General features: G+C 34.7%; 1 pseudogene; it reads left to right on the forward strand.

Annotated features, from left to right (window-relative positions):
- LOC143387311 (cadherin-12-like) overlaps nucleotides 1–26,293 on the forward strand; it is a 79,118-nt pseudogene that overhangs the window by 25,355 nt on the left and 27,470 nt on the right.

Genomic DNA, 26,293 nt, shown 5'->3' on the forward strand with positions numbered 1-26,293 from the left:
TTTTGGAGTGTTCCCTTCACTTTGTTGGTAAAACTGATAGATGCTCATCATGAAAACTGCTGCAATAACATTATAGATGGGAAGACGGCTAAGCCACATCCCTGGTCCTTCACTGTCGGCTTTTCAGGCTGAATTGAAGGTGTGGGTTGAGGTTGAAATCTGATACAAGGTTGGAACTCTTTACCAAGCTAACTGGTTGCCTGCAGAATTAACTTTGCTGAGGTTTTATGATTGTTTTGTTAATTCCTGGCTGAGATCAAGTCTCAATCCTCATAGGTATCCTTTAGGCACTTGCCACACTGGCTCCTGTGCTCACATGTTCACTTGCTCAAGACCAGCCAGAGCTGCTGGGGATATAGCTCAGTTGGTAGAGTGCTTGCCTTGCATGTACATGGCCGTGGGTTCAATCCCCAGCACCACCGAGAAAAAAAAAAGTCCAGCCAGAATCATTTGCACCATTTGCTAGGTCAGACATCACCAGAATGTGTCTTCAGTCAATGTCAAATGATTAAGGGCCTTAGTTCTATATTCATATTATTTTTTCCACAGAACTGAACAAGTTGACAAGAGTAATATGCCATTTAATTCACAAGTCCCTCACACTAAGGAGCAGAATTATTACATAAAATGGTTGGGGGCAATGGGGACAAAAATAGGGAGCATCTCAGAATTCTGTCTGCCACAGCTGTTTTTTCCCAGTTCTCATGTATCTGTAATTATAGGTACCTGTTTCCACTCAACATTATCTGGAAACAACAGGAGGCCTAAAAGAGCCCAGGGGGTTATTCTGATATTTAATATTAAAAATAGCTTATCCTCCTTTTAAGTGAAACAAAAATTATTTGTCATTGAACATTTTATGTATATTTAATTATCTGGACTTCAGCAAAGAGTAAATAAAGCAATGTAACAAAAAGAAGTAAAAGGTGAAAATTTGACCCTTCTCTCACTTTGTATTCCAGAGAGAAACTAAATATGCCATTCTCCAATTCACCATAGTCACGGTCTTATGTAGCACAATTTCCTATATTGTGAATTGTTTTCCAAAAGTTCTGATCTTACTAATCTTTTGTTACAGAAAAATCCAAAGAAGTTGCTCAGTTAAACTCTCTTTAGTCAGTCTTTTTCTTATTCTTCTAGAAAGGCTCACTGAATTAAATATGCCCAGAGCAATGTCATAAAATTCTCAAAGTACTGTGTAAAAAATAAATATTTCAAATTTATTTAATCCCATCAAAAATAGAACCAATTTTCTAGCAATTACCAAAAAAAATCTTTTCTGTTCTATAATTATATCAAATGTTAGAATTTTTGTCGATTACAAAATCTCCCTCCAAATATGGCTTTTGTCTGTCAGATGGGTGAGTACAGGCAAGTAGAGATGATTGGTGATTCTTTGCTCTTTCAGAGTTACACCATTTTGTGAATTTGCCTAAGGGTCAGAGTCGTGAAGAAGTCCACATAGAATATAATTGTGGCATTTCTCTTACAATTTTCTCCTGTTCTTTGATCTTCGTAGGAAATAACGTTTTGGTTGCAAAAAAAAAAAATCTAAATGTACAAAAAGCTTCTTTCATCTCACTCTCTATTTCCCTCACTGCCAAATTCTTACCTGTTGTGATAGGCCAGGACTTCTTTAAAAACATACATCATGTCTTATCTCCTAAAAATAAAAGTAAAATTAAAAAAGCGAAAAATGTTTCAGAAGTCTCTTTCTGTCTCTGGCTTGAAATCGGTTTACCAGTAAAGAGTCAAGTTCATCCAGACAGATGTAATGTATTATTAAGAGGGAAAATAAAACTATATATACAATATATAAGCTATATATACAAATATACACATTAGTACAGATAGTCAGAGGCATTTCAACATCTAGAGGAAAATTAGAGATGGGAAACAGTTGGTAAGAATGCCTACATTTTAGGATAGCCGTGGATTTGGTGCCCAAAAGAGAATAAGTCTGAGCTGGGGCAACTCAGTTTGCTTTGAAATCAAGGACTCCAAAGTTGTTAAAATTAGATTGCTCTAAGATAGATGTTAGGGTTCACTGTCAGGAAAATACATTGTTTAACATTTATGGAGCACTTATTTTTTTACATGCAAGAAGAACTTTGTATTTTCTTTAATTTGAATTAGCCAGTGAACTCTTTCAATTTACTTTTTTTTTCTCTTTTTTTCAGACAACTACTATGGTGTTTTAAATGAAATTTATTGCTTCTTCAAACTTCTCCATTAGACAACATGCCTTTATTCTATAATTTATTGAATGCTGAGAGAAAAAAAAAATCTTATTTACCTTTGTACCTTTCTGTTTTTCCAAGGGGATACCTCTTGCCTTGCCAGAATCTTTTATATTTTAACTAATTCAGTGGTGAAAGTTTTAATTTGTTATTTGTTTCTTCCTTTTTCCAAACAAAAGTTATTGTTGTAAAGAATTTAAATTATTACTAATTCACTACTCAGAAACTTACATAATAATCCTAACTTATATTCACCATTATAGTCCTTAATATTTAAAATATGTGTCCTGTCTTGTTTTGGTCTTATTTATTCGAAACTGTTCATTCTCACTATTTGTACTGATTTCTTCTTTTTGTTTTAAATAACATTTTGACATATTTTTCTGTAAATTAGCTGTATTTTCTTGAGTCTGATTCCTTTCTCAAAGCATGAGAGTCAAGCTTTAGATGGGTCAAAATATCATCATGGGATTATCCTCTATCTATGCTTTCTTAGATATTTCATTCCTAATCATGGGACCAGTGGCCATATTATCAATTTTATTTCTATTTGTTTTAAGAGAAATAAACATTTCTAACAGGAAAGTAATAAAAACTGAAAGAAATCAATGTTATATGTTAACAGGTATGACTAAATTATCAGAAAGTCAAATCAATTATTTGCATAGAACAAAGATAAAAATAGGAATAAGAATATAATGAACTTGATAAAATGAAGGGAATAATTAAAGGGGAATAAATGAATGGTCTCATGCATTAAAAATATTGTGTGGAGACTTACTTGATGCATATACAAGACTTATAACTGATTTTACCATAGCAGATTTCATTGAATTGTGAGAGTTTTTAAATACATAAGTGATTTTTTTCTCTTTTTCTCAGAAGAAATACATAAAATAATACTCATGTCTTTAAAAGTGAAAATAAACCTCCTTTAGTTTCCTCTGGTGTGCTAGATAAAGGAACAGATGCTGACAAGGCAATTAGCAAATCATTGTGGTCACACTATAGGGAACTGCTTTAGCAAACAGAAACTTAAGGGTCCCCGTATTCACTGTTAATGTTAAATTTGTGTTGTCTTAGTTTTTCCTTGGAGATTAGAAGTCTGAGTCATTACACTTAAGCTTATCACTTAACAAAGCAACATAGTAGCACCATATTTCTGGAATATAGCATTTTCAGTTACTTTCATAATAAAACTAACATTTACAGTGAGGGTGAATGTAAATAGTAGCAAGTTAAAATTGAGCATTACTGAAAATCTGGAAAATGACTTGTATGTTTGTTCCAATGCCTTCTTTAATTTGTTCATATATGTTGGAAGCCTGAATTCTTGGTGATACTTACTGACAATGCATGGGAGAACCAGTATTTATATGGAGTTCTGAGAACACAAAAGACCAACACTCTTCATAATTACCATTGTGTGTGATTTTGAATCTTGATACAAATGTTTTCTAATAAAACGACTTATTAATTCATAATTATTTAAAAGAAAATGATACTAATGTCACAATAGGAAAAATGAACTTAAAAATGTGCTGTTATGCCAAATTTACAAATGGAATCTAGAAATTTTCAATTATACAATTCCATTTTTGTTCCATTTTTTTATCACTGCTTGCTTCCACTAGATGTCAGTATTGGATAAGATGTGAGAAGTGCTTTCCTTAAACTATTAACTGATTTCAAACTGCTTTTATAAAATGTGTAACCCCTATCTAGTATGTATGCTCATAAGTACATTATGTAAATTTAATATGTGCAAAAGATTATGTTTATGAGTTACCCAGAAAGTTTGACCTTGTGCTTTACTTACACACTAATTATAAAAGTGAGACATTTCAAAACCAGTATAATTAATACCAACTTGCATTGCTCTGAAATGATGCTCATGGTTTATGCCACATTCTATAAAAAATGTAACACTTCAATTTGGATTTGTCCTCACTACAGCCTTTATATTTTGAAACGAAGAAGGCATATACTTTTAAAGTAGAGGCCTCCAACCTTCACCTTGACCACCGGTTTCACTCTGCTGGCCCTTTCAAAGACACTGCTACAGTGAAGATCAGTGTTCTGGATGTAGATGAGCCTCCTGTATTTAGCAAGCCACTTTACACCATGGAAGTTTATGAAGACACCCCTGTCAGGACCATAATTGGCGCTGTAACTGCACAAGACCTGGATGTGGGCAGTAGTGCTGTTAGGTAAGAATAAGAAATATTTTCTTTTTATGTGTCTTGAAAACAAAACAAAAACTAACAAATAACAATTTTCTGACCAAAAGTGCATCATGATTTACATATAGAATACGATGCTATAAATTATATATAAGAATAGAGGAAGTGCTGTAGGATTTGGACCAAACATCTGTATCAGTCCTCCTTGCAACATTTACCACAGATAAGCTATTGGATATGTCACACAAACTAACAAATCTCAATTTTTAATCTATGAAAGATTTAATAAATGAAGTTCAAAGAATGATTTTCCAAATTAGTTAATTTAAGACACTTTCACAGTGCCTAGAATGTAGCAGCCATGTTATAATTATTTTAAAATTTCTGTCCCCAAAGTTAGTGTTTAAAAATGGATGGTTTTGTCATTTGCTATTTGAAAGCAATTTTTTTTCTTATTGTAATGACTTTTCATTCTGAATGTGAGATTGAGACAATGAAAACACATTTAGTCAGTCCAAGAGTAAGATGAATTAAGGAATTGCCCAGAACTCAGACTTTGCATGGAGCTCTTTTCTATGGATACCTCCTCACTAATCTCTCTCTCTCTCTCCCTCCCTTCCTCTTTCCCTCCCTCCCATAAAGCTATAACTTACAATAGCACTGTGGAGGGATAATAAAATCCCCTTTTCCTTACATTGATCCTGCAATAGGATTGAGACTTCCTTCCATATTCTGTTGTTTGCTAACTGACCCGAACCCAGACTTTGCACAGAGCTCTTTCCTATCAATACCTCCTCACTAATCAATCAATCTCTCTCTCTCTCTCTCTCTCTCTCTCTCTCTCTCTCTCTCTCCTTCTCTTCCTCTCTTCCTCTTTCCCTCCCTCCCATAAAGCTATAACTTACAATAGCACTGTGGATGGATGATAAAATTTCCTTTCCTTACATTGATCCTGCAATAGGATTGAGACTTTCTCCCATATTCTATTGTTTGCTAACCGACCTTACACATCTTCAACTCTTGAGAACCAATAAAGAACAGCAATAAAAGCTATTCTGGACCAAATTAAGAAAACATTATGTAGTCTTTTAAAACAAAAATACTCTATTGATATAGAGAGGAATAAACATATCTCTTAAGATTTTATGACATGTTGTAAGTAAATACCAAAAATTTGTGTCATGTATTCAGTGGTAGAAAGCACATCACTGTAGATAGCACAATCTGAAGAAGTGGTTTGAAAGCATGTATTTTTTTATTGTATTCATCTGAATCTATCCCATGGGGTGCTCAGTCAGTCTAGGCTGTAGTCTTAGATTACCACAGACTGGGTGAATTAAACAATAAACATTTATTTCCCAGATTTCTGGAGGCCGTAACTTTCAAAATCCAGGTGCCAGCAAGTCTGGTATCTGGTGAATATTTAGAAGATGGTGGTCATCTTCTTCAGTGGTCATGAGGCAGAAAGAGACAGAAAGTTCTCTGTGGTCCACTGTTTAGGAGCATGTGGGCCCCACTCACACAGCTTAATCACCACCATCTCTTAATACCATCATATTGGAGATTCAGATTTTGTATCATGACTTAAGAGGGTGAGATGTTCACAAGCACTATGTCCTTAACATTCCATTCTGACCTATCAAGATTCTTGTCCTCACCTTCAAAATGTGTTCATTCCTTCCCCAGAGCTCCCAAAGTCTCAAATTATTCCAACATAATCATTTGAGTCTAAAGTACAAAGTCTAGCTAAATAATATCTAAACCAAATATGGTTGAGATTCAAGGTAAGATTCATGCTGAGGCAAAAATTCCCTCCAGCTATGAACCAATGAAACCAAACAAGTTATGTATTCCCAAAATACAATTCTGTGACCTAGGTCAGACATCACCATTCAAAAAGGGAAAAGCAGGCAATGCAAAAGTGATGACAAGTCCTATGTGAATGTGTACTGCAGCAGGCCAGACTCCCTTCAGCCCTAAGATTTAAGAATAAACCTTCTCTCGGTCAGTCCTCTGCCCTCCTGGACCACTGGGGCAGAGCTCCAGGCTTTTGCACTCATCAGGGTGCTAACATCACCCCTACTCCTGAGCAGGACTCTACACATGCTGTTGCTCTCTATGTTGGCCCTACCCATGTAGGAAGGTGGCCTCCCAGCCCTCTATTTGGCATCCTCACCCTTTGGCTCTACAGGCATTGATCTTGCACTGTGAAATCACTGGGAAGGCAGCCATGACCCTAGCCCTAGGGAGGTTAGATTATGTTGGAGTCCTTCTTTTGAACTAAGGAAAGCACATGTTCTCAGTTGAAGGTACTGTAGGGCTTTGGAAGTCTGCGAGCCTTCTTTTGTTTTTCTCACTGGTTTCTTCAGTTTTTTTTGGCAGAGCTGCTGCTGCTGTGATGACATCTTTACTCCTGGCTTTTGTTGTTATGGTGGTTAGAGTCTGTTGCTCACACCCACAGGAATCCCTTTATCAAATTAGTAGTCTGCCAACCCCTACTGTGCTCTTCTAAACACACTTTCTCATGTTTTACAGTATGGATGAGCTATTTCCACATTTTAAGATTATGATTTCCACTGGCTTAACCATTCCATCTTTAGTTAATCTCCCTCCACGTTTTGCTGTAAGTAATTAGAATGAACCAAGTTTCTTCTCCAACATTTTGTGTAGAAAACTCAGCTAAATAGTAAGTTTCACACCTTGAAAGTTATATGTTCCACAAAATGCTAGACTGTGAACACACTTCCCCAAGTTCTTTGATCTTTGATAATAAATATTGCCTTTCCTCCAGTTCCTAGTAGGTTCTTTATTTCTCTCTGAACTTCAACAGAATGGTTTTACCATCTACCTTCTACAACACTTGTTGGTGATTTCATACCTGTTCTCTAAGTAGACAGAAACTTTCTTTATACTTCTTTTCTTCTTTCTGTGCCTTATGCAGGTTGACTCTGAATGCCCATAATTTATAGAAATGCAAAGGTCCCTAATACCATCTATAAGGGTTTCACCTCTGAACCTAAATACTCCACAAAATGCTGACCTGTAATACCATTACATTGCAGGTTACAACATCAATATATATACAAGGGGAGCATGGCCACTCAGATCACAACAGATTCTTTATTTTCTATAGCACATCTGTGATAAGGACAGAACTCTAAAAGAAGCACATCTGTCTCACAAAAAGGGAGAAAAATTATAGTAATGAGCATACCTTACTTTTCAGGTCAAGTACTGGCCAGTTTACTCATGGGGCTCAGGCTGTTTTTCTGCATGTCAACATTGCAACATGTTTCAGTTCCAGTTAATCTAAAGAGAATGAGTAGAAAATGCCTTGCAAACAAAATTATAGTTTTTTTAATAAATGTGTAAAGCTATTAAAGAAATACTGAAGATTGTAACAAAAAATAATGAAAACATTGAAAAAAACACTGATTAAAACTCTATACAATTTAATAAAAGAGAATTGGGGTAACAGTCCAATTGCATATGTCGAAATCACATTCAATTTTTTAATTGTTGAATTACATGATGATACAAAAAACATTAACAAAAGTTGTCCTTCTAATGCAGCACTTCAAAACCCTTTCACACAGAAAAATTTAAAGATTACATAAGTAGAACACATCCTTAGGTAAAGGGACAGTTTCAAACCCAGGAAAATTGTCAAATTAATGATCCTGGTATGAGAAGGAAAAGAAAGATACATTTCAGAGAAATTATCCTGCACAAGTGGGCTTTCAAGTTTCATTGTTTATGTCATAGGAGTCAGGGCAATGCCACTTTATTTTAAAGTCACACCCTAGTCTTTCTTCTAATGAGTAGTGCCTGCTTCCAAGATGAAGATGGATCTAATTGATTCTGTGAGAGTTGTCGAAAGACAGAATTGTTTTGAAAACATGAAACTGGTCCATGTTCATGGAGTAAACAACAAACTTGAATCATGCCAGTTGTGGAAATATCCTGTTGAGTCATCTTCGTTTGGTGTAAAAACATGTTTGCTCACTTAACAATGATAGTGAAAATATGTTCTGAAAACTAAATATCAAATATATAATTATTTGACACATTAGGGTACAATCTATTTGTTTTTTTTTCTTTGTTTAATATCTTTTAACAGTGTTACTATGCAAGGTAAAATTTAGTAGTGTTAATCTTTTATTCTGGATATTTTATTACTGCTATTATTCTTATCATTACACTGAGCACAGTAAAGCCAGAAGTAATATCATCACCAAGAACTAAACCAGCTTCAAAGAAAGATTGGCTTTGATTTTCTGCCTGGCAAACTTACCACACAGTTCCCTAGTAGTCTTAGTTTAATTTGTAAATATTTTCCCCTTTGTTCTTCCAGCCTTTGCCTTTTAATGCTCTCTTCTTCTGCCCCTAGTATTGTCTACCCTTTGTGGTAGAACATGTTACAATAAAGGTCATAAAAATAATTTCTAGTGAGGCAAGTCTGACTGCAACATGTGTACCTATTACTAGTTACTTTTTCAATACACCAGAAATTTAATCAGATGGGCAAAAATACACATTTATCCACAAAGCACATGTGGGAAGAGACACAAAAGTGAAGCCAAGCTTCCCATATGGCATGCTAAGGCAACAGATAAAATTTATTTTAATTATTGATAAAATTGGATGGGGAGATACTACATGTTCAAAAAATGTCCATTCTATTTTTTTATCTTCCTTAGCAGGAATTTTGTGATGATTAAAATAAGTGGTGGTATAAAATATTTCTAGATTAATCTGCCACATTCTATGAGCTGCATATGTGATTTGTTACTTTTCCTTCAGCATATAAAGTTCAGAAGGCCAGATACTGCTCTTCACTGGATTTTTATCTATCTATCTATCTATCTATCTATCTATTTATTTATATTTGGAGTCAGGGTTCTATTATGTTGCCCAAGCTTGACCTAAATTCACAATTCTTCTGTATCAGTCTTAATAGTAGCTGAGATATGATCACAATCCACCAATCCCCTCTCTTCTGCATTGGTCTTGATGAATCCCACATACCTCAAACATTAATGTTATAATTTGTTCTAGAAACTTCACTCCATGAAGCAGTGGTTCAGAGGTAGGGATTTTTGACAGTGATTAGGGCTAGAAGATAATTGGTGGATTAATATATTTAATGGAATAATTACTTGAGTGGATTATTGGGTGGTAACTGTAGGCAGACGGGGCATAGCTAAAGGAAGTCTGGTTTCTGTATTGTATTATATATAATATGATACATATATTATATTATATATGTAATTATAATATATATATTTATTTAAAGAATATGTGCACTATAAGAATTTGTTTTATATAAAGATATATGGTGATGATCCATAAAAAATTGTATTGTATTATATTATATATATTGTATTGTATATAATATTATATACAATACAATACAGAATGCCACTGGAAGCCTGGTTCTTGAATTGTATTATATTATATATAACATCATATTACATATATATAATTATAATAATATATTTGTCTCTATGCTCTTCCTCCCTCCCTTTCTCTTCCTGCCCCTCATTTCTGACTGCCATAGGTTTTGTGACTTTCTTCTGCTACATCATAAGTTTAGAGCAATGGAGTTGGCCAACTATAAACTGAAGTTTTGAAACTGTGATCCCAAAATAATTTTTTCTACTCTAAATTATTCTTGAGAGTTATTTTGCTCAAAGCAATACACAGCTGACTAATACAATTACCTAGAACATAGGGGTAGATAAATAAATTTTGGTTAAATTAATGACTTGATTTCTATATTATAAACTACAACCAAATAGCAAACTATTCATTTATAAATATTTTCTGTATGATGCAAAAATCAAAATGATTAAATATTTTGTTTACAAATATAGAACAATACATGGGAAACTCAGTAATTAATTAATAGGACTTGCTTCTAAGAAACACTGCATATATATTTTTTATGGATCATGACCATATATCATTATATATAACAAATTCTTGTAGTGCATACACTCTTTAAATGATTCTAAGAATATATATATATATATATATATATATATATATATATATATATATATAATTAAAATTCACATTGCAAATACAAAGTAAAGAGATAAGGCTGCAGTTCTAAAAAGTATTAAATATTTTATCTTAATAAATATTTTATAAAGTTTTATAGGTACTACTTTTCCTTAAGATCACAGTATCTGAATACTGTGATCTGAATCACAGTATTTTAAAATAAAAAGTGGTCATGAAAACAGAAATAATTCTCTTCTACTAACTGATAAAATATAATACAGGAAAAACTTACTAGAGTCATAAAACCAACTGGACTCTAGAAAAGGAAATATGTTTCAAGTTTACAATAAGAAACAAATAGTGTGTTGGTTTCTATGCCATAAACTATTCTTCATGGATTATTTTATTAAGTTAGGAAGAGCTAACTATTTACAATAGTTGAAACTAATTTCCAGTAAAAGATATATTATGAATTCTTACATCACTTGAAAACCTGCAGAATCAAATGAGAAGAAACAACTCCAAAAATGTTAAATGAAAAACATAAAGATATTGTGTATAAATATTGGTGGACCAAAGAGAAAAAGCAGACAGGACTTGATTTGAAATACTTCAAAGAAACTCAAGGCAAACATGCATTAAAGGGGACACTAATTTAGAAACTGCAGTAACAGCTGAATGTGTTAATCTCTGGGGAGTTTGCCTTATTTGAATTTGTCACAACTATGCTATCCTTAAGATTTAGGACCCTCAAGAGAATTATTTTTCTGAAATTGGTTTTTGTATGAAGTCTACTTGCAAATATGCTGATGGCATATAGCTTTCATTAACTGCATTTATAGAAGCTAAGAACAGATAATCATTTTACACAAAGGGAAAAAAAGAGTGGGGGAGGAAATTAATTTTTCTGAGAAGAGATTGATCAAACTTCCTTTTGCTATGACATTAGAGCATAAGTTCTATAAATATAATATCAAAATCCTCATGTATGTAAGCCCTTAAGAAAAAAAGGCCAACACACACACACACACACACACACACACACACACACACACACACACCTCTGCTTAGGATAGATTTGGAAAAATGCCCTTTCATATATTCATAAGCATATGCATACTACATTTTATTAATAACATTGCATTGCATATTAGGATACATGTTTTACTTCAAAAATATTAACTTTGTATATTGCATTTAAAGCTTGTTCAATAAAAGTATTGAATCAAGTAGGTTTTCACTTGCACATTTTGGGGGTTATTGTTAAATAGTACCATGTTAGTCAGCTCTTCATCAAAGTCACAGAATACATGAGAAAAATAAACTTAAATGAAAGATGACTTATTTGGGCTTACAATTTCAGTTCACAGATTCTTGGCCAAGATGCTTTTGACTTGTGGCATCTCAGTATCTTATGCAGTGGAAAATTGGGGCATAGAATGTCTGTCCACCTCGGGGTGACCAGAAAACCAAAGAAAAAAAGTCCTGTTCTCACTATCCCTGTCATAGCCTTGCTCCCAATGATGGAGGTAACTTCCTTCCACTACGCTATGTCTCTTAAATGTTCTTTCAGTAATTTGGAATTGGCAATGAAATATGCATATTCTTTTGGTACCTGTGAAAGCAGAAGTCTAGGATGAAGGAAAAGAAGTGGAGTATAAGAAATTATTTTAGTGATAGGGAATGTGATTTTTTTGAACAATAAAAAAGTGGTGCTAAATCATGTCTTCATAATTGTTCAAATGCATTTTAAAACTTATCAGTGATTTGATTTTCATAACTGTGTTCTCACCTAATCACCTTGGGTAACCATTGCTTGTAAACTCAGCAGGAACCCGCCCCTGGGAGACAATAAGGTATACTTGTTGTAGACATGCTCTTATCATGTTATTGGTCCTTCTGAATCTTGCTCATATACCATATTTCTAGTTGACAATACAAAATGACAACAACACTCTTACAAGCATGCATTGCTTATTTTGTTTTCACTAGGAAAAAAAAATTCTGTTCCCTCAAACCTTATATCCAAATAAGGATTTATTTATATTGGTAGCAAGCGACTATCAACATATAATGATATCATCATATTTAATTTGTACTAGTTCTGGAATGTGCACATGTCTCACATCACACACAATAGAATAGCTCATATTATTTTACAGAGAGAGAAATCAAGATACCAGAAGATCAAATCATGTCTTCAGAAAGGATGGCAAAAGATTTGAAGAAATACAGCTAGATCCCCAAGTTCTCATTATTATAAGCCTTGGAACAAATAGCCAAAGAATTAGCTTTAATTTACAAAGAAATTTTATATTAGTTTAGTAATACATTCAATTATGCAGTGTCACTGTAATGGAAAAGATGGTGATTTATTTCAGAGGCCAACCTGTTTTGCCTTAGGTAACTCCTCAGGAGTTCTGACCACCCAGGTGAACATGGGATGTATCATGGACCTGAATTGCTATGCTTTCCTTTTGTAGTAGTTCAGGTTACTTGCTTTATCTCCAAGTGCTGAGGGAGCAAACATTTAAAAAACCCTTTCCATTCTCTTTCTTTTCTTTTCTACCTTGTGTGTGTGTGTGTGTGTGTGTGTGTGTGTGTGTGTGTGTGTGTGTTTGTGTGTGTGTGTGTGCAGGGTGATGGTAACAGGGATTGAACTCAGAGGTACTCAACCACTGAGACACATCCCCTGCCCTATTTTGTATTTTATTTAGAGACAGGAGTTGCTTAGTGCCTCACCTTTGCTAAGACTGGCTTTAACTTTGTGCTCCTCTTGCCTCAGCCTCCTGAGCTGCTGGGACTATGGGCGTGTACCACAACACTTGGCTCCATTCATTCTCTCTATAATTTCTTCAGTTGCTTTTGGAGAATAATTATTTTGTCACACTAATTTGAAATTGTGTATGTATGTGTTTGACCTATAATAATTAGTTATTTTAAATGCATAGTAAATAATCATCATATATTTTCCTGAAAAAATACGGTAAAAGTCAATAATCATTAGAAAATTAAAGAAATTAGTCCATGAAATAATCTGTCATAAACCATTCAATGAATTATTAGAATGTGAATAATTTTAGTGTAAATTAACTAAAGAGTACACATGTCTAGTTTTGTAGGAAATCAAGCTTACTTAGAAGAAATAAAAGAAATAAAAAATTCTTTAAAACATAATATAAGCTTTTAAGACACAAATGGTAAATTGCTTTAGATAAAATAGCAAACAGATCCAGACCATTTTGCTGTGGCTCCTAGAGACAGTAAATAAAATTAATGATGACATGAACAAACATACTACTTCAAGGCACTAATATGAAGTAGTTATGATGAAGCTATCTGGAAAGTACTTCAGGATAAGTATGTTTAACACTCATTGATATAAATTAAGAAATTCCATGTCTACCCTCTAGCCTGGATATTGTTAATAAGAGCAGTCAGATGTTCTTATAAAATAATACAGTGCACCCATGTAAGTACAAGGCCCTATGACTGAACAGGGAACTCACTGATAAACTCTAATGAAAGGAACTTCTTATGTACTCAACAAAACAAAATACAAAACTCTTGTTTTGCTATTTTCATTTTTGAGAAACCAACATTAACATCAATTTAAACATGTAGGTTAGACAAAAGAAATAACACAGGAGGATTTTGTAGGAAAGAAGTGATGGATGTCACTCATAAGGACTTGAGGACCCTTCATAGGAACACCACGAGCAAAGGCAAAACATGCATTTAGTGCTGCAGGGAATTCAGAAAATAGCTGGATTGAATTGAGAACCACAGCCCAATGAAGGACGCATAAGATCCAGAGTCAGAAATATTTCTAGGGATGAAATGCCTACATTTATTAAGCACATTCTTTATTTGTATTATCAAACCCTGCTATCTGTATGTTTCAATACATAACAAAGCTGAGAACCTGTGTTTTATATTCAAGACATCAAGTTCAGAACCCAAGCTTAGTATTGGTGTAAACCACATTTTCCACCATTACAGCAAGCTGCTTCAAGGTCTCAACAAATTGAACAAATGGTCACATATAATGCTCTGGGAACAGATGATGTTTTTTTAAAGAAAAAAAAATCTTTTTCTGAGAGTATCTAAAGACAAAATACATGGTCCACATAGAACAAGAGAATGGCAGAGTACAGGGGAGTCTGAACACTGACATGCACATGTATCAAAAGATTCATAGTTAGAATACAATGTGTGACTGTTTAAGAAAAAAACAAACAACAAACAACCACAACAACAACAACAAAAACAGGCCTGTCACTTTGGTGCACAACTGTAATCCCAGGTACTCAGGAGGCAGAGGCAGAAGGGTGGCAATTTTAAAGCTATTCTGGACAACTTAGTGAGACTCTGTCTTAACTTAAAAGGAATGAAAATATAGTTCATATAGTTCAATGGTAAAGCATCTCTGGGTTCAATCCTCAATACCAAACAAAAAAAAAGGAAAGTATGAGAAAATTAAAGGAAAATGAATACATAACAAATATAATTTTAGGGGCTGGGGATGTGGCTCAAGCGGTTGCGTGCTCGCCTGGCATGTGTGCCGCCCGGGTTCGATCCTCAGCACCACATACAAAGATATTGTGTCCACCAAAAACTAAAAAATAAATATTAAAATTTTCTCTCTCTCTCTAATATATATACATACATACACACATATATATATATATATATATATATATATATATATATATATATATATAATTTTATTAACACATTTTATATTTATACCTCTTTAGACACCTATTCTAAGCATATTACTTATATCCAAATGAGATATTTAAACAAAGAAGTGAAACATTTCTGTGTGTGTGTGTGTGTGTGTGTGTGTGTGTGTTACTCTCTAATACTCTCTTGAACCCAGGGTGTTTTTGCAACTAAGCTATGTCCCTAGTTCTTTTTATTTTATTTTGATACAAGGTTTCAATGAACTTCCTGGGCTGGCCTGAAACTTACAGTCCTTCTTCCTTAGCCTCCCCTTTCACTGTGTCCCATGTCCCAGCAAGAGTGCCAACTATTTAACCATTCTAACTTTATAATGTGTTTAGTTTGTCATTAAACATCTAAAACAAACAATCAACTATCCAAACTGAGATACAACTTTGAATTTATTAAGAAAAATTTAAAAATAAGGAGAAATATAAGATAAAGAAATAAATAAATGAAAGAAATAAAGATCTCAGTGTTTATATGAACCTTTTTAAACTTATATTTGCCTAAAAAGGTTCATATAAACACTGAGATCTCTAAGAAAAAAGTTTAAAGCTTAATTGTTATTGTTAAGGAAGCAATTACACTCTGAGTGTTGATGTATATGGCTGAAGTTTTCATTAAAATGTTTCTGCAAATAGATTCAATTGACTTTCATTTCATTAGCTGTCCAAACACAAAAGCAACAACAACAACAACAACAACAACAACAACAACAAAATATTAGCAACTTAGAGATAAGAATGAAGAGATTTTGATATATAATAATTACCTAAACAAAAGACTGTTTTCTACATTGACCTGAATTATTATTTTTACATTTTATTACCTAAGTATAAGATGTAATAGTTTTAGTATAGTTCAATACCATCAAGTACTTTTTACAAAATGTTTTGAGAATTAGGACAGGGTCAAAGTTAGCATTTCCATTAACTCAGAGGAAGTTATTTAGGTAAATTAAAAGAAAGAATTTTAAGGGGAATGCTTACCTAATGAAGAGAATAAAAGTTTTTGAGGCATTTCTAAAAACTCATTTACAAAGAAGTAATAAAAACTGTACTCTATCAGGTAGCCTTCACAGGTCAGGTTACTGTTTTTTTTTTTTAATTTATTTCTATTCAATTGTTAAACCAGTTTTCTTTGCAATAGTCATTGAAAAATTGTATGAATTGTTTTATATATCATAAGTATTTAGTTTTTCATTTAAATCTCAACTATTACTGAGTAAGTAGAAGATGGTACAAACATACTTTATTGTTATGTCTCTTGTTTATTGAAAAGGGTACTGCTGGGATTAGTTGCAAGTAAATATCAATCTATCCTTAGATTTTAATGAAGACTCTTGGAAACTCAAAGTGTGTGATTGTTGTCTCTAGGAACGTATATCTCCTGAAAAGCCCTTCTATATTTAGAAACTATGCCGTGTCTTCTTGAAATGTTCAAAAATTATAGTTGTGGTTTCATTGTCAGATCATGGCAATTATTTTTTCTGCTACTGGTCTCCCAATTGTTATATTGGGTAAAATATCACAATAAAAAAATGATAGCTCTTGTTCAACATTTACTCTTTCATTGGGCACTGGATTCAGTCAGTCATGTGAAGGCAGGACATCAGAAAAATACTAGTCTGTATAAGTTTCAGCCATATTCCAGAAGTCAGGGGGCTTCCTCATAGAAGAACATCCAGAGAAAAGGGTACCAAATGTCACCAGGGGACAATCTAAAAACTGGGTGACATAAAATGGTGAATGAGAGCCAAACACAGAAACCATTTATAATACAGAGCCTGAGAATCTGTGCTCATGGTTTGTGTTTGAGAGATTTGCGCGGAGCTTCGTAGTTCAGGTATTTTAAAGTTGAAGATAATGTATAGCATAACTTGATGCTAGAACTAAGCATAAGTTTGTGGGTATGGAAGTATATTTTATCTGGAAATTAAATGAAATAATGTTGACAGACAGAGGAAAGGGAAAACACACACACAAAAACACACAGTGCAAGTTGACACGTGTGATTCTGGGTCAAAGCAACACATTTTATCTTTTTAACAAGACAGTTACACAGTCGGGTACATATTATTTTCCAAATTTTGTAGAAATGAAGAATAGTGTGCATTAGAAAGAAAGATTTCACACCTAACTGTAAAAAGAATGAGTGATATTTTACATCACTCACTCTGTCCAGAAAACAAGTGTTCTTCAAACTATTTCATTGCATTTCAGTAATAGTCAATTTATGTAGTGCACTTATATGTCAGTGTCAGACTGAGCAAAGTAAATGAAATTTGCTTACTATGGTAACAAAATACAGGATGCTGTAGACACATTATTATTTATTTAGAGGTTTTATTTGTTTTGTAGACTGAATTTAAGGCCTTGTGCATTCTAGGGAAGTACTATATTACTGAGTTAAGTCCTCAGCCTGACATATTATTTTATGCATACATTATGCAAATCATTGAATATTTAATATGTTGTCAAAAAACTTAAAATGTATGTAATTAACTACACAAAGTTGTATTTCTGTTTGAATCAAATTTGTAAATTATGACATGTCTCCAAGTATTAAGTATAAGTAAAATGGTAAATTTTTATTTTGTCTGGGAATGTGAAGTTTTTTCTGGGATTTAGGAATTTGAGTATTAAAGCTAATGAATTCTTCTGCAAATCAGAAAAATAAATTGGTTTTCCTGAATAAAACATGTTAAAATTTCTTATTGCCTTCTAGTGGAAATATTTGGCTGTCATATAAACTGGAATAATTGTTTCTGTGCATCAAATTAAGTGCAAAATGTAAGTTGCAAGTTGTCTGTGGAGATTACTATCCCAGGCAGTTGGTAACAGAAAGATGAACAAAACTAGTCTCTACTTTTAAATAATTTAAAAGGCAGTGGGAAAGAAAAGAGATTGAATCACCTACAGGAAATATATACAAGCTATGTTATCTTATTTGGAATCTACCGTATTAATTGAATATTATTGCCGGGGTTCGGCTGCAGCAAAATAACCTGAGGGTGACAAGGAACTTGTGTAGACTGATACAGCAGGAGTGGGAGCCATTGTTTATTGTAGGATAGGAGCGGTATATGCACATTCCCCACAGCTTATCTTAATTAACATAAATTAGATACAGCAGTCAACCAATAAGGAATCTCCACACTTAATGGCTCGCTGGAGTTACTTCACAAACCACTCCCTCTGGCAAAATGCCAGGCACCATCTTGACTTGTTTACAGACCCTAAAATTTCCCCCTTTTGTTTAATTTAAATAACAACCATAGTGATTTTTACACAAACACCATAAATAATCTGCTACAAGTAGAAGGGGAGGATACAAAATGCCACAATTCCAAGCCAATTGATGGCTCCATGCAAGGAGCCCTTGGAAAAATAATACCAGCAATGACACTGTTAGCAAAGATATCGAGTTACAATTTGTTGTAGATTACAGTTTGTTGTCTCAGTCCAGGTAAAGCAGTGTCTCAATAGATTAACTCACAGTTCAGGTAAATCACAGTCCAGGTTAGTTGTGCAGGCAGCTAGCTTAAATCACAGTCCAGGTAAGTTCTGCAGGCAGCTAGCTTGATCCGAAGTCTTGTTTGGTTCTCAGCAACACTGGAAATTCTTCCACCCTCGTCCTCACCGGCACTGGGACAAAGGCAGGAACTCCAGCAATGATGCTAAAGAAAATCCTGTAGTATTCCAGCAGGTGCTAAGAAAACAACCTTCTGAACAATTTAGTACATTATCTCAAGGTTTTTTTTTAACATTTGAAATAAGCCTTAATATTGCTCATTACTCATTAGCTTCCAGGTGTGGGGGAACCATTGTAGTTACCGGCCTTGGAAATGATCAAACTTCAGGGATGCGGGCCATCTTTCGCCTGCAGCATCCCGGGCAGCCCCAGATGGACCCAGGGAGAGTCCGGGGAGTGTTCCGGACTCAAACTGCCACTGGGCACAGGGAGCAAGAGCCTGTGAGACTGTGCCTCTGGGTCAGGTTTGGATTTGGGCTCTCTCGCAGTGGTGTCCTGCTCCCCGGGCGGGGGGGGGGGCGGGGAAGAGCCTGCTGCCACCGGTTGGAAAGTCCTTGCTGTGCCATGACTGGCTCACGCACATGGCAGCCGCCGTGCCACGCCAATTCATGCACCCTCCAGTAACGAAAAGATTCAGTAATAGCCTTTTGCTGCAACATTTTTCCTGATAATCCTTGCTCCTCTGAACTTTCTTCTTTCTGACTGGAGTTCCTGGACTTCCATCAACACATGCCCTAACTCCTCTTGGTTCCACTGGGGTGCCTTCTTCTCTTAGTAATTTACTTCTCACCCCTTCCATATTTTCGTCACAAAGACAATACAACATTTCAAGACAAAACAAGACACAAACATACTGTATCAATCTTCTCCATTTTCTCGAAATGGCCATTTGTCCTCTCGCCCTATCTGTCTAGGGACGAGCAGATTTGCTCCCTTCCTATCTATGGACGGGCAGCTTTTTTTTTTTCGTCACTTACCCCCGAGTGTCCTGGGGATCCCCATTTGGGCCACCATCTGCTGGGGTCCGGCTGCAGCAAAATAACCGGGGGGTGACAAGGGACTTGTGTAGATTGATACAGCAGGAGTGGGAGACGTTTATTGTAGAATAGGAGGGGTATATATACATTCCACACAGCGTATCTTAATTAACATAAACTAGATACAGCAGTCAACCAATAAGGAATCTCCACACTTAATGGCTCTCTGGCGTTACTTCACAAACCACTCCCTCTGGCAAAATGCCAGGCGCCATCTTGACTTGTTTACAGACCCTAACATATTACATTGCATGGAAGAAAGATGTTCACATTTCCAAGATGGGTAGAGTCTCAAATAATGAAATATTTTAAAAATAAAATGCAGGTTAAGTGCAATATAAAGGAAGAAAAGAATTGTAAAAATTGATGAAGATTCCACTTAATGAATGGCCAATGTGGAACTCTGCAGAGGCCTTCCTTGGTAAAACAAATAAACAAATAAAAATTTAAAAAAAATGATCAAACTAAAAAACAATTATTTACTGTCTCTCAAAACTTTTCTAAAGGCTAACAGCACAAGAAGAACTATTTACTCAAGTAAGTAAACAAAAATTTGTGAAAAGCAACAGACTTTGGCAGTGGACCCAAAGCCACTACCTCCCTCCTTATTATGTCCCAGCTACCTTGGTAGAAATGCCTGCCCTGGGTATTTGTGGTTAAAGAGACATGTCTTCCCTCTCTTCAGTAGCCAATCAAGAGATAATGGTTTGCTAGGAGGGTCAGGCTGCCAATATTTCTCATCCCCTCCACCTCCAGGTTTCAGAAGCTAAATTTCTAGTGAGTGTGACTAAGGGACCAGTAGCATCTCTCCTCCAGTCAGTATCACACACAGCTGGAGGTTCTATCCCAGTGAGACTAATAATGTGGGGCCCAAACACCCTGAACAATGAGAGGCAGAACAGGAAGTCCACAGGCTGCTGTCTACACCCAATGCCTAGAGCACTGGCTCAGAGAATTTGCCCAGGCTGAAACAGAGTCCTTGAGAACCCAGAGATCTGAAGCTCTTCTCCAATTACTTGCTTTTATTAAGCCTTAATAGACATATTTCATAATTATTACCATGTTTTATTAGACTTGTGACATAGATACATAAAGGTTGGTGTAAATATGTTTATACCATATTTAATAAAAGCACATAGATATATAGGAGCAATATTTCTAGATAGTACTGGAATTCAGTTAGGGAATTTGAATCTGATAAGGTGTATATGGTCAAACCTCAGAATAGGTATAAGAAAAAATAAATCAATGAAAAAAAGTATAAGGATTTATATTACAATGCAAAATATTCACTTAATGAAAAAGGAAACAGTAGAGAAGGAATAGAGGAAAAAAGAAACAGTAGAGAAAGGAAACAGTAGAGAAGGAATAGAGGAAAAAAGAAACAAAACTTATGGAAAAAAAACTGGCAAATGCAGATTCAATATTAATTCAAAGACCTTATATGTAAAAGGAATAAACAATCTAATCAAAAGGCAGAAAATATAAAACTACATAAAATCTGATGAAACATGATTTGTATGATTATAAATTTCTGGTAGCAAAGTTATCCAATTTGAGTCCTTGGTTCTGTGCAAATGGCCACGCATTTTTTTTCAACATTTTGTAGCAAGTAACTACACTAGGCAACCTTACTTCTTTGGGCCTCACAAATGTCTCAACCCTTTTTTGTATAGATAACACACTTATATCATTTTGCAGTATATCCCATCTTTCCCTCAGTGAATCTGATACTGTGGGACTTCAAAGATCATAGATAGGGGAAGGGCTCAGGGATATTGATCTTGGAGAGCTGAGAAAGTTTCTGCCTATCAGACTGGGCCTGCCACAGAGTGTGGGGCAATATGAAAGTGGGTGAAGTGAAGTCAGTCTGTAAACACAGATTAATTGACCCTGAGAAAACATTTAGTCAGTGACCTTTCGTGGTAAGAGGGTCTCCTTCTGCCGCTTAGCATAGGATTTCAATAAAGTTTAGCTTTTTCATTTCTGTGACTTAAATATCTGATAAAAAACAATTTTATTGGAGGAAAAGATTATTTGAGTACTCACAGTTGCAGGGGTCCTGTTCATAGACAGCCTGTTCTATTCCTTAGGCCTCGAGGTCAGGTAGAACATTATATGAAAGAGTGTGACAGTGGGAAGCAGCTCACATGATGATGAAAAAGAAAAGAGAGAGACTCCGTTTACCAAATACAAAATACATACCCCAAAGACATCCTGTGTCCTCTGTACACACCCTACCTGCCTTTAGTTACCACTTAGCCAATTCCACCAGGGGACTAACTCACTGATTAGGTTCAGACTCTCATAACCTCATCATTTCTTCTCTAAACCTTCTTGCATTGCTTCACACATAATATTTTGGGCGATACCTAATATCTAAACCATAAAAACGTTAAAGCCACTAATTTTGACTTGTAGTTTCCCATAGGCTGGGCATCAGAATTGCCTGAAATTACAGGGAACTCACCTCTGTTTATTTTTACTTTATTCTGAGATTAAGTGTATGAGTAAGTATTTATTTCTGCACTAACCAAATTGTTAACATTAACCCTCAACAATATTGGGACAAATTAGTTGTCTTTGATTTTGGAGAAACATGTTAATATTTAGGATTCAGGGGATATAAAACCTCTAAGGTACTCTCAAATATGTCTGTTAAAACATTAATACATGTGTGTACATGAAGTTAAAAATGAATGTGGAAAGTATTATCAAGTAATATATTGGAGAGGTATTCTAAAATGTTCTTAGAAATGTATGATGAATTTAAATTTAAAAATAACATAAAGTAGCAGTTCTTGTCTGTCACGTTGGAGAGTACCTAATATAAATCATGCACCAAGGTCTACCTACACAAGAACAAATGACTTTTAAACAGGAGGCAAGAGAATGTCTTTTATCATTAAAAACTCCTCAGGGACAGAATTATTTTATTCCTTGACCCCATCACAATTTTTATCCATAAAAATAAAATTTCCAGAAAATTAAACACATAACAATATATACATATAGAGTTAATAAATTTAAAATATTTTCTAAAAACTACCACATTCTTGCACAACATTCATGATACCTAAAATGAATGAATTTTACGGATGAAGTGGGTGAAATTTTTAGCATATAAATTATATCTCAATAAAGTTTATGGAAGGTGAAGTACATTTTAGCAAAGTGGGAACTTACTGGAGCAGTTCCAAAATCGCCCACAGTGTGTACTATTTCCTGAGGAAACCCCTTATAAATGTTTACAGTTCTAATATAAACATATTTGCTTTAAGTATCTGAAATCTGTGTTTATATATGTTCTCTTCTTCAGTCCTACCTATTCCCTCAAAACATAACAAGTAATTCTGTCACCCCTGCACGTGTCCATTTCTACCAATTTAAAGTCAGCTAATGTATCTTGTGTCTTCTTTGGGCTGCAAGTGTCCCTTTCCTCATCACTCCTCAAAGCCTGTTGAATCAAGTCTCTTTACAACCCTGCTTACTCTCCGTCTTTTGTCAAGATTTTGAAGATCCAGAAATGCTCACAGTCTCATCCTCTTCAAATACATCCAACAAGTTACTTTTCTAGGGGTTAAATGTAAGCCCCTGTGACCCTGCTCAGCAGTGTTGATCTCCCTTAGCATGTGGTCTACCTACTTAATTGTATGTCTAAGGTCTTCTTTGACCTAAATCACTCATCTTCTCATTATTGTTCCTCTCAAGTATTTTCTATAGCAATTACTAACAATGTATAATTCTCTATACTACTTTCACAGGTCTGATAGTGTGGTTGCATTGCTCTCTAAAATACCATCTTTTCCCTTTCACTTTGGGTTTTTTAGTCTCTTTTTCAAGATCATTTCTCCATATCCTTCTAGTGCCACCAAACATCAGGCACAGGATGTCTTGCCTGAACCATTTGATTTTACACTTAATGCCTTTTCTTGGCTCTCCTATGGTCTTCCCTATCCCTCTATCAGTCATTAAGATCATGTGTTGATATGTGTAACCCCAATTCTTGTTTATTTTACTGAATTTTCATGTTTCAGCTCTAGCAAGGTGTCTACTGCATGATGTACACCCAGCAAATATAATGAGTTGCATGATTGAACATAGTATGCATTGAAAATTCTTTTTAAAATGCTAGCTGATAAACACATTCAGTAGCAATTTTCTTCTTCAATTAGGCATATATTTAGTTGAATAGAAGTGCTTAAAAGGACTATTGTGAGACAATTCTTTCTTGTTCAAAAAAGAACATGCTACAGAGAGAATTAGACTTATTATATCCTCATGCTTCCTGACTTTTAAATGTAACTTAACTTCATTTATATTTTTGAGAGCATTCCTAAAAGATAAGCTATTATATTGAAATCACATGGCTTCAATGCATTCTCACACCTCAAATCAACAGCCATGATATAAAAAGATTAATTGCACGGTTTATACCCTGTTCCATTACATTCAGTAACTTCAGGTGGGAAAATCAATTACTAACAAATATTGACAAGTTTAGTTCATAAATCTCATTTGTACAGGCAAACAAGTTTTGATCTCTGACTGCAGTGACATGAGAACTACAAACTTATCAGAATAATAACAAGCTTGCCAGAATAATAACCTGCTCTTTGGAGATACACTTCCCTTAACTGAATTTTCATGATGAACACAGGATCACTTTTTGTGGCATGGGTATTTTAATGGGCCAGCTGCAATAATGTCACCTGCTCTCAGCCACTGTTATGAACCTATCTTTTGTTCCCCTGCCAGAAACATAATGTTTGTAAATGTTCTGTGCATCACACCATATGATTAGCAGAGCTCTTCCTTATAATATCCCTTGTCAATTTGGTAATAATACAGAGTGATGATCATATGGGGATCATTACTGACTTGTTCAAATATCAGCATAAAACATTGAATCTATGGAAACTTGGACAAATTCTTTCTTGTTTCTATGGTTTCATTTCTATAATTTCATAAGTAAAGTGGGGAGATTGATAATATATTTTTAGAGCTACTGTATGAATTAATGATAATATTTATCAACATCGAGAGAAATATGGCAAGCTTTAAAAATGCTAACTCTTTTTATTATAATTGATAACATACCAGTTCATGTGTTCACCATTTCCTAACGACTTAAGTGAATGAAATTTCTGTTTTGTTATTCATTTTCTTGGATGTTCTACTCCTATTGCTTCACATAAGTCAGCAACATTTATTACCAAATATGTCAGACAATAAAAACGATAAAAAAGACATCATTAGCAAAGGTCACCACTTCTTTTTGAAAGTTGTCCTGACATATAGTATAATAAAACAGCAATGGCTCTTTTATGTTTGTATAAAGATAAATATTTTTGTACAATCACCAAATTGTCAAAGTTTTTCCTTCATTTTCCATTATGTGATTTTTTCCCCTGTCTGTGTTAAAATCAAGATTCTACCTCAGTTCTGGCATAGATTTTTGTTATTGTTTGCAGAAGTCTCCCTCATCCAAAGCCCTTTCACAGCCACTGTTAAGGATTTTTTTTTTTACTGCTCAAAAAAGTTTAGTATTCAGCAGGTTAAGGAAACCCATGGTCAGCTTTAGAATTTCAGTCTCTGCTGAGCTTTCAAGGTGTCAAGACCCTAAAATAATATGAACAGCAGGAGTACTAAATCTTTCATTATTTCCAGTTTCCCCTTGAGCATACTGACTTTGCAATAAAGAAGCTGTCATTTACACTCTTCTTTATTGCAAGGTGGGTAATAGCTACAGGGAGAAAAATAAGGAACTGTGTCAAGTTAGCCTAACTGCCATTATGATTAATGTGTAACCATTGCACATTTGCATTTACTCTTTTCACATGCAGGTACTTCATAAATTGGAAGAGTGATGGGGACAGCTACTTTACAATAGATGGAACAGAAGGAACCATCGCCACTAATGAATTACTAGACAGAGTATAATTTCTCCATAATTGCGAGTAAAGTTAGTAAGTATGGCATGGACAGAATCAATGTTATACCACAGTTCTTTGGATTTAACACTTTTAAATGAGTCCCTGCTGAGATGTTTTTTATTTTTGCAATAACAGCTGAGTGGTCTCCCGGGGAAACTCAGAAACCTGTTCCTTTTCCTCCTAGCATAAGTCCAGAGATATTGTGACAGCTGCCAATGAGCCCTGTTTGCAGTATCGCATGAATACCTAGAAAAGCATTTCATTGTGAGGTCTCATCGTTTTCACTCTGTACTCTCAAAAAGTCACCAGAGTGACAGCTTTTCTGCCATGCATGATCCTAAGAGTTTCATAGGCTGGTCAAGAAGAAATAATAATCAAATAAAATTACTCACTCTAAAATATTTTTTGAAATCAAGAAGAGCATTTAAAAAATCTTCTCCCTGTCTCTTTCCTGTAACTAGAATATATTTTTAATAAATGTAACTGTGGAATACACTTTTAAGTGCGATTCTGCAAAGAGCTGCAGAGAATCCCTAGAATTGTTTTTAATTGTTCCTTGTGTTCATTTCTGCTTGGTCCAAAATAGAATCCTGTCAACTGAGCTTAATTGTAGTTCTTATGGT

This window comes from Callospermophilus lateralis, unplaced genomic scaffold, assembly GCF_048772815.1.
Source record: "Callospermophilus lateralis isolate mCalLat2 unplaced genomic scaffold, mCalLat2.hap1 Scaffold_127, whole genome shotgun sequence".
In the NCBI taxonomy this organism is placed as follows: domain Eukaryota; kingdom Metazoa; phylum Chordata; class Mammalia; order Rodentia; family Sciuridae; genus Callospermophilus; species Callospermophilus lateralis.